The sequence below is a fragment of the Capsicum annuum genome, chromosome 2 (genome assembly GCF_002878395.1).
Source record: "Capsicum annuum cultivar UCD-10X-F1 chromosome 2, UCD10Xv1.1, whole genome shotgun sequence".
Taxonomy (NCBI): Eukaryota; Viridiplantae; Streptophyta; class Magnoliopsida; order Solanales; family Solanaceae; genus Capsicum; species Capsicum annuum.
Window position 1 is genome coordinate 124732090 of NC_061112.1, and position 10473 is coordinate 124742562.

Genomic DNA, 10473 nt, shown 5'->3' on the forward strand with positions numbered 1-10473 from the left:
TCAGGATCTTAAGAAATCCACTTCAAAAATATAGCACAAAGGTTTACAAGAAAACCAATTATGCTCTTTCTTTATTTAAATCCCAAGTCATATAAGCAAAGTGGATTCTTTATCTTAGCTCAGGACCAAAAAGGTCAAATATTTATAGAAAATCTAAGAATAATCTCATCTTAGGGTTCTCATAGCACAAACAATCTTGAAATAGCAATCTTAATTAGGGATTAATGATCCATGCATCAAACTCATGTTGAAACATCATAATATTCATGCTTAGTGATATAAACATTTATAAATCAACTTAAAATCTAAAAATTTCTGCAATATACTTGAAAATATGAACATAAACATGTAATTCAATTTCTAAATCATTGGAAATCTCATAAACTCATAAATAGTAATATTGTGTATAAACCCTAACTTCAATTTCATGAGAAATCACATAAAATTTTAGTAAATTTGTAATTAAAATAAGTTATGGGAACAAGGATGAAAGGATTATCCTTGTTCATACCCCACATACCTCAATTGATGAACTAGACACTAAGGCTTAAATCTTGGATCCCTATTGATGCTTTTAAAGTTGAATTCTTGGAGTTCTTGAGTTGGAAATCCTTAATCTTGAATTACCTTGCAGAATCAATGGAGGAATTGGATTTCCTTGGGGAGAAAGCTTTGATGATCTAGGGTTTTATTTTCCTTAAGAGAGAATGCTTTGATTTGGGGAAAATTCAATAAAGAATGACTTGAGAATGATTTTAGGGATTAAATCCCATATCTGGACTAAATAAAATTATGGGGAAAGGCCAATTTAACCCTGAACGAAGCTTTTAAATTTTGTCAAAATTTTTTGAAACAGGCACCTGGTGCGACTTACCGTGATCGCGTCGGCTCATTGGAAATAGACAACTGGGAATTGAGGGTTTGGCGCAGTGTGGAGGAATTGCAGTGCCCTTTTTAAAAGTCATTTGGACCATCAACGCGACGCGGTAAAATCGCGTTGGGATACTGGATTTTGACAAATGGGAAAATGGACCATTCCGCGACGCGCCAATATCATGGAGGTCCACTGGAATTGACGATTGCCATTTTTGCCTTCTCCGCCACGTGCTGAGAGTACAGGTGGCATACTGTCAACTCAAAAATTCTCTAACTTCTCAACCAAGTGTTGGATTTAGGCGAATTTGGTATCAATGTAAAGCTTATTCAATTTCTCACACAATAAAAAGTCGAAATCTTGAAAATACCACATGAAATAAATGGTATTCATCTTTGAAGTAAATGATTTTAAGCTGGAAAAAGTGCGGGGTGTTACAATTCATCACAGACAAACAATAGATTGGGATGCTTTGTAACACATGTTTGATAAAGATTCTACCCCATAGGACAACATCTTCTCTTTTTATCCTTGTAGCTTCCCACTGATTCTGCTCATAATCGTCTAGTAGTAATCCTTATTCTTTCTCATGTGAAATATAGGGCACCCAAGGTAAGTGAAAGAAAAGTCTTTCCTTAAAATCCCCAGTAGCCGCTTCTACCTGAACAACAATAGCATGAGAAACTCCTTTATGTAAATAAATTGAACTTTTCTCCTTATTCATTTTTTGACCTGAAATTCTTTCATACTTCTCTAAAGTGTTAGTCATTTTCTGCATTATATTAAGCACGGCTTTGCATAAAATGATCATGTCATCTGCAAATGCAAAGTGATTCACCTTAGGACTTTTTCTTGGCGTTCCAAATAACTTGAAATCTTTTGTGAGTATCAAAGATTTTAATGCTCTAGACATTACCTCTACTGCTATGATAAAGATCGTGGGTGATAATGGATCCCCCTGCTTCAAACCTCTAGAGGATTTAAAAAAACCCATGTGGTTTCCTATTTATCAAAACAGAGTACCAATTGTTTCCCACTAACCTGTATACCATGTCAAACATAAACTCACTAAATCCCATTTTCCTTAATACCTTCGTGAGAAACAACCAATCTACTCTATCATAAGCTTTCATTATGTCAAGTTTGATGACCATATTGGGAATCTTTCCTCTCTTCCTTATGTCTGTAATTATTTCCTTCACCATCAAAATATTCTTTGCAATGCTTTTCCATGCAAAAAATCAGCCTATTTTTTTGATATAATCTGAGGTAGAATTCTTTTAATCTACTCATGAATAATTCTAGAGAATATATTATTCAAAAAATTACTCAATGAGATTGGTCTCATATCAGAAAAAATGTTTACAACTACCTTCTTGGGTAAAAGTACCAAATTTGTATGTGTAATAAATTTAGGTAATTCAAACCTACAAAAGAAAGTTATAACCATGTTGTGTATATACTTACCAATAATCTCCCAAGCATCCTGGAAAAATGCTTCTGTCATACTATCTGGACCTCCTGCACTATTTCTGTTCAGTCCCATTACAATATCCTTGACTTCTTGAATTTCAGGAATCTTGTTCATTTCTTTATTCTGTTCAGGGTTCACTACATTGGGAAGTTCATTTAGAATTTCAAAATCTTCATTATCTTCCCCTTTAGTGAACTGTTTCTAAAAGAAAGTCACAGTTACATGTGCAATTTCATTTTGATCTTCTAGTCATTCCCATTCATCAGTTTGTATTCTTGACACTTTAAGCCTGCTTCTTCCCCCCTTCACCACTGTGTGAAAGAACTTGGTATTTCTTTCCCCATCTTTAAACCATTCAAACCCATTCTTCTGCCTCCAAAAATCTTCTTCTCTCTTCAATTGCAAGTTCAAATCTGTTTGAGCTTTGAATAGAATATTTCTATTATGGACAGATGGATCTTCCTCAAATTGTTTCTTCCTTACTTTTATAACCTCTTCCAGTGTAACAATTTCCTGGAAAATGTTACCATAGTACTCTCTACTCTATTTTTCCAAAGTATTTTAACCCTTTTCAGCTTATGATAGAACATGATAAAGGATTTCCCATCACATCAGTAACCCAGTTATCCTTTATTACTTTTAAAAAACATCCTCTTTCAACCACATATTTAGAAACCTAAAAGTTTTATAAATATGTTCTTTAACAGTGATAAAATGAATCTTCAAAGGAGTATGATCTGATCCACTTCTAAATAAATATTCTACCTCCATTGTTGGAAAAAGTTCTTATAATTTGTCATTACAAAGCACCCTATCTAACCTCCTGAAATACACTCTTCATCAGTATTTCCAATCCACCAGGTATATTTACTTCACTTGAAACCTGGATCCTCCAAGCCACATAGATTAATGCAATGCTTAAAGTTCTCTGTTTCAACCACAGTAACTGGAAGACCTTCTAACTTTTCTTCCTCACTTACAATTAAATTGAAATCACCTGCTACCACCCAAGAATCTTGGGTAGTCTGAGCCATGTCTGCTAATGAATACCATAGCATTAATATCTCCACTTGAGAACATTTAATATAGGCCAATGTAACCACTACTGCAATGCTTGTTGCCAGATTAACCAAATTAATGGTCATTTGCTGATCCTATTTATTTTATCACAGTGCACACCACCAACTTATCAATGAAACCCATATTTTTCCTGAAGAATTTGCTATTGCATGATGCATACCCAATCTCCTCTTATACTCTTCAATAGTTTGGTTTTCCTGGAAATGTTCCATTAGATCAATGAATGAAAAGTGATATCTTTTCTGCAAAGTAATAAGCCTTGTGAATGACTTCTGAGTGTTTACTGATTTGATATTCCAGATTAATGCATTCATTTAGACTTATTTTTTTATAGACTTCCTTGTCTTCATTAAAAAAGTTTTACCCCTCTTATCTTTCTTTCTCTATATTCCTTGATTTATTTTCAACTTTTTTATCTGCCTCAGAGATAAATTCCCTTCAACTCCCATTTTGTCAATGTTTTTGCTCAAATATCCTTCATCTAAATTTAGCTTCTCTATATTGATGTATTCAATCTGATTTTCAACTTGGATTGCTAGAGCTAATATATTTTTTATCACATTTTCTGCTTCCTCTCCTTCTTTAAACTGCACTAGCTACAATTGTTTTGTCTGCTCTGCTTCATTTGTTGCTTCCTGCTCTACTATGTCCTTGTTTCTATCAGTGTTATCTTTGCACTCATAATGCTGACACTTTTATGTCTAACTTTTATCAGTTTTTCCCTCTTCTATCTTTTCTCTGTCTTTTGCTTCTTCTTCTTTAGTTGGTGAGCTTTTGGTAAAGCTATTCAGCACCCACTCTTTTGTACTTTGATTACCATGCTTCTCTTCTTTCTCCAACATATTATTATTGCTTGTTTCTTCCTATTCCTCCTATGGAAGCACATCAAAACTATTAGCTACTGTAGTATCCTGTTGTTTGTCTTCTTCCACTTTTCCAACAATATGGCCAAATTTGTCTTGTTTGTACTTATTCCTCCTTGTTAACCATTGCTTCTTGAAATGTCTTCTGCTTCCTTGATTGTTACTCACTGCTTCTGAATTATTATCTTTCTTCCCCTCAACTTATGTAGTTTCAACTTCATTCTTTTCTTCCTTTTGCTTTTCAAGTAACTCAGGATGAATATTCCAACATGTATTTTCATCATGACCTTGCAAGCAACATTCTTTGAAATACTTTGGCTTGTAATCATAATGAATATTAATCCACTTGGATTTAACCTGTCTCGTCTCATAATCATCCTCATTTATCTTCACTTTGTGTGGTAATTTAGCAATAAGATCAACCTCTACCTTAACTCTGGCGCAGCTAGGTCTAGTTTGATTCTTGGTTGCCATATCTACTGTTAATGGTTTCTCTATTGCTGAAGCAATTGAAAAAAGTGCTTTCTTTGCAAAAAAATTAGTAGTAAGATCCGACATTGATATCAATGCAATTCCCCCAGTAGTTTCAACATCTGGCTCAAACCATGAATCCCACTTAAGGGTTCACATCTGTCAATTCGCATCTGTCAATACAACTCTTTCGCTTTTATATAATATATAGTTGTTGATATTATATTAACATAATCTTCCAATATGCTCAGCCAAATGAGAATGTGTCTTGAGTCTAACATGCTAATATTATAATCTCCCTTAATGCCACATTGAACAGGTATACACTTTCCCAACTTCATTATATCAGGTTTTCCATACGAAAATTTACCAATTATTGCATATTGTAAATTTTCTTGCATAATTAGGCTTTTTACTTCATATGCTTTCCATGTGATACTCGGTTCCCCTTCAAGAATTACCACTGATTTAGGTGGGATTCTTTCTTTCGTACTTTCACCTCCTTTTGGTTTCAGAAGATTAGCACACGTAACCTTGTTGTTTAATACTCCTCTATTCCCCTCACTTCTACTACCATCTGTAGCATTCTGATTGCTTTTCAGTGGGTCAACCCCACCGGAGGTAGTGGTCATGTCGGCCGAGATCTTATCAAAGGTTTTGAATTAGGTTTAGGATTTCGGTAGTTCAAGTACTAGATATGTTGAATAAGTGATTCTGAGATTAATGATGTTATTAAGAGTAGAAGTTTAATAGGTATGAGTTATGGAGGTGAAAAATAAAAGGAGAAAAAAATAAAATAAAGCTAACATATTTTTTAATTAAGGATCAACCTGATATAATATTATTCTTGATCGTAGAATTATCAATTTGTATTTATTTTATAAAAATTACAATTAAACATAAATAATCAATTGCACTGAAATATGACTTTCTATGGATTTGAACCAATACGTAATTAAATTTGAAATAATATTTGGCAAGAAAAATGATAATAAATTGTGTTTAAAGAATTTTGAAAAGGAAGCTAATATTATTATATATAGATTACATGTCTTTTAAAACTAGAAAAAGGGTCAAAAAATCACAAAAAAATAAATTAAAATTCCGGCTTAGGTAGTTCAAGTACTAGATATGTTGAATAAGTGATTCCGAGATTAATGATGTTATTAAGAGTAGAAGTTTAATAGTATGAGTTATGGAGATGAAAAGTAAAAACAAATAAAGGAGAAAAAAAATAAAGCTAACATATTTTTTAGATAAATTACACAAAACCACATACCTAAAAGATATTATTACCCAAAATCCCTTACCTTTTAAACAATTACTTAAAATTTTGGATTTTATATTTTACTCTTGTTACATATGAATAAAATCCTGATACGGGATGGCCATGAAGATCGATGTGTGTACAAGTGTGACACGAGACCATTCAAGAAAGTGTATGTATTTAAGTGTGAAGACATGCCTTGAGTGTCTTAAAAATACTACAAGGTAGCCCATTTATACACTCCAAACCCACCCCCTTCATTAAGGGTAAAGGGGTCCTTTTGCCTTTTTTTTTTGTAAAGACTATTTAAGGTGTTTCTTTAGATTTGTTCCTTAGCTAGCTTATTCTTGAAATCACTTGTAATATTGAACATCACTTTCCTCTCAACAAGAGAGTAGACTACCACTTTGACATCACAAGAAATGATTTCTTCTTGTGTTGTGTGTATCGGCTAGAAACGAGAGTGCTTGAGTAAACCGAGTTCCTCTTGTGTTCCGTAAGAACGTGGTTCTTGTTAACTTGTTTTGTGGAGGTTTTAGAGTATTAATACACTCTTTAGTTGCTGCATTATGAGTTCTCATTGTGTCAAGTTACATATCTTCTTTATCGTTTAAGTTTAAGTTTGTTGTTTCCGTTTAGTGTCTTGTTCGTATGGACTGTTTGTGTGTTTGCGGACTATTTTTGTGCTCTTTTAGATACCGTTTGGTATCATTTGATATCAGAGAGAAGGTTGGTCGTGTTCTTACACCACCAATCTTGGACACTTCTAGTTGAAAAATAAAAAAAAATGTTATCTGGTAACTTGAGTTTGGCTGAGAAGTGTCTAGATTTGGGTGTTATTTTGCTTGTCTTCGTAGTTTCGTATGTTAGCTTGTTGTTTCCCTAGCACCCTTGCGTGTAAGGTCCAAGATTTGAGCTTTTTTTTAGTGTTGTTGAATGGTTGGACAGCTTAAATATAGTTGTTGTTCATAAGTATTCTTATTGTTGTTCATAATGTTCTTGAGGTGAATGTTCAATAAAAGGTGTGTTTGATTTGAAAAAGGAATAGAGAGGTGAAAGTCTTGTGTTTGTCTTGGGATTAGTTTCAAGACAACACCAAAGAGGCAAATAGACAAAGGATCTCCCAAAAAGCTTACTTACCAAAAGGGTGTCAAACCTTTTTAAAAAAGAACCAAAACGGGAAAGGAACAAACCAAAGCCAAAAAGGTGTTTTGCCATTTTGGTGTAAGTTGGTGAAAATTTTACTGACACCTTTTGGCCTTTGGAAAAAGGGTCCAAGGCTTGTCTTTTCACTCCAAAAACCGAACAAGGCCTCACCAAACCAACAATATTGAATCATTCAAGTTGGACTACAACAACTTCAACAAAACAACACCCTAAACGGCCAAAATTAAAAAAAAATTATGGGCCACATCAACAACAAAAACTCAAGTCATAAGACCAAGTTTCTTTCCTTGTCTCTAATAGTTTCCTTTATATTTACTACTACACTAGTTGGCAACTAAGTAACAACCTACTAAGTTGTAAACTAGTTTTCGAGTACGTTTTCATGTCAACGTTCTTTGTGTTGCTTTGCTCGTTTATAATTCGTAGTTATTCTTGGTTCAAGTGCGTACAAAACTTTCTTGAGTCTTCCAAACTGAAATCCTTTCTAACTCAAGAGTAGACTCATTCCTAAGCACTCAAAGATTGATATCCGGCTTACAACACTTGAAGGGCCAAGTGAGGAAGCCGAGTGTGAAGAGTGTGTGAGGATATTTTAAACGAATGTTTGTGAGTTTTGTAGGTACATTGGCAAATGGAACAACTACACATGGAACCCGAAAATTCCAGTGCACAAACCGTGGACCAAAATGGTTTGAATTCTCTTGTGGCTAATCTTGAATCCTTGTCTTGGGACGTGGCTAGAGTGAATGCGGGTCTTGATAAGTTGGGAGTGGAAGTGGCCTCTATTAGTTGCCGAATGGAAAGGGTAGAAAGCCAACGGATTTCAAGACCCTCAACTCCTCAAAACACATCCCCAACCATTACCCCCAAAGCCACGCACCAAAGAATGTACCCACGGAATGCCATACCTCAAGCCAACTATTACTCACAAGGCCGAGGCCTCGATAAACCTAACCATTCTCCATATCACCAAGTCCCACATGACGGAATTGGAACCCAAATGCCACCCTTAAATATAACTCCTCCAAAACAAAATCATCCAATCCAAAGACCTCCACCACTAAATGCCAATCCGCCATACCAAATTCCAAATGTCCAAAATTCGTCAATGCAAGAAGAGGGATTTGTGAGAGAGAACCGAAGGGGAAGGTATGGAATGTATAATAATTCTTATTTGATGGAATATAGGATGAGAGATAGAAGGGTAGAACCGAGGGAAAACCAGGGGCTTGAAGGTAGGGGCGGCCAAGGTGTTCGGGAAAGGGATGTTGGCCTCAATACCATAAAAATGAGGCTTCCAATCTTTAGGAGATAAAGTGATCCCGAAGAGTTTCTCGTATGGGAATCCGCATACGAGAGAGTCTTTTAAGTGAATGATCTCACAGAGGAGAAGAAGAGTTGCTACGCCATTGCTCATTTTGAGGGATATGCTACCACATAGTGGGAGTATGTCAAACGTTTTGGCAACATATTGATTGAGGGGAAACCCCCTCCTTGGTTTCGGTTAAGGTATCTTATGAGGAAAAGGTACCTTCCTGAAATCTATCAATATGAACTCCTTGCAAAATTGTACAACTCGAAGCAAGGAAACAAAAGTGTGGCAGCCTACTATGATGAGTTTCAACAACTCATCTTCAAACTTGATCATAGAGGAGAGCAAGTAAGCCATGACATCATCCGGTTTAAGGTTGGCTTATAAAAAGAAATCTCAATGCACATGACTCTTCATAAGTTTGAAACTATTGAAGGGATCTTCCAAGAGGCTTTAGAGATGGAAAGGGATTTACAGGAGAAACTGGGGTACAAGCTCAAGGAACAATCTCCCTCGGGATGGAACAAGGACAAGGATCACTCATTGAAGGTGGATAAACCCGAGAGAAAAGTTTTCCAAGCCAATAACAAGCCTCACCAATGGTACCCTCCGAGAAATGAAGGTAAACCACATTTTTTTTCTAATTCTAAGGGTTTTCAATACTTTAAATGCCACGGTTAGGGACACAAGGCTAGTAAGTGTCCAAATAGGATAAATGTGATACTAAAAGAGGGGAAATATGTACTTTATTGGAGAGGAGGTGGGACTTGAACCAAATGAGATGGATGAACAATCTGAAGATGGAGAGAAGGGAGAAGCCGAAGAGTCCAAAGAAGGAGGTGTGGAAGATATTTGGTCGTGTGAAGGTGAGCTTGAAGTGCCATTTTTATGGTGAGAAGGTCCTTGATTAGTAAGGTTTTGGTCTATCCTAGTCAAAGGGAGAACCTTTTTAACACCAAATGCCTTATTAAGGAAGTTGTGTACTTTTTGATTATTGATGGAGGTAGTTGTGCCAATATTTCTAGTAGTACTTTGGTTGAAGTCTTGAAGCTGTCCACAATCCCTCATACTAACCCATACAAGCTTCAATGGTTGAATAAATGTGGGGAGTTAAAGGTAACCCGGCAAGTGATGATACGGTTCAAAGTAAGCAACTACTTTGACGAGGTGTTTTGTGATGTTATTCATATGCAAGAATGTCAAATTTTGTTAGGGAGGCCATGGAAATATGATCGAGCTACCATGCATGATGAAAGAACCAATACATATACTTTTGACTTCCAAGGCCGTAGGCTTACACTCCACCCCTTCTCACCATTACAAGTGGACAAAGTTCATCAACAAGTGAGGGAGTTGGAGGAGAAGTGGAAGAAGGAGAATAGAGGGGAAGCCAAAAGTGGTGGTGGTGAAGGAAGGAAGGCAGCAATGGTACAAAAAGAAAGGAAGTCCTCACTTGTGGGACTTGCCCGCAAAGATCCCTTATTTCTCACTAACGTAGGTACTAGCACTTTTCCTAGTATCTGTTTTTCTTGTGTGTAGGTTCAAAGTCGTGAGCTTTCAAAGAAAAACACAAAGAAAGTTCCTTGCCAACACATGTTTAATGATCCCATGGAACCCTTAGCTAAGAATCCACACTTCGTAAAGGGACATGAACAGATGATTCAAAGAAGAAGTCTTGAAGATGACGGAGCCGTGAATTTGAGGTTAAATTCCTTTCAAGATGGAGAGAATGATACGGGATGACCATGAAGATCGATGTATGTGCAAGTGTGACACGAGACAATCCAAGGAAGTGTATGTATTTAAGTGTGAAGACATGCCTTGAGTGTCTTAAAAACACTACAAGGCAGCCCATTTATACACTCTAAACCCACCCCCTTTATTAAGGGTAAAGGGGTCCTTTTGCCATCCTTTTTGTAAAGACTATTTAAGGTGTTTATTTAGATTTGTTCCTTAGCTAGATTA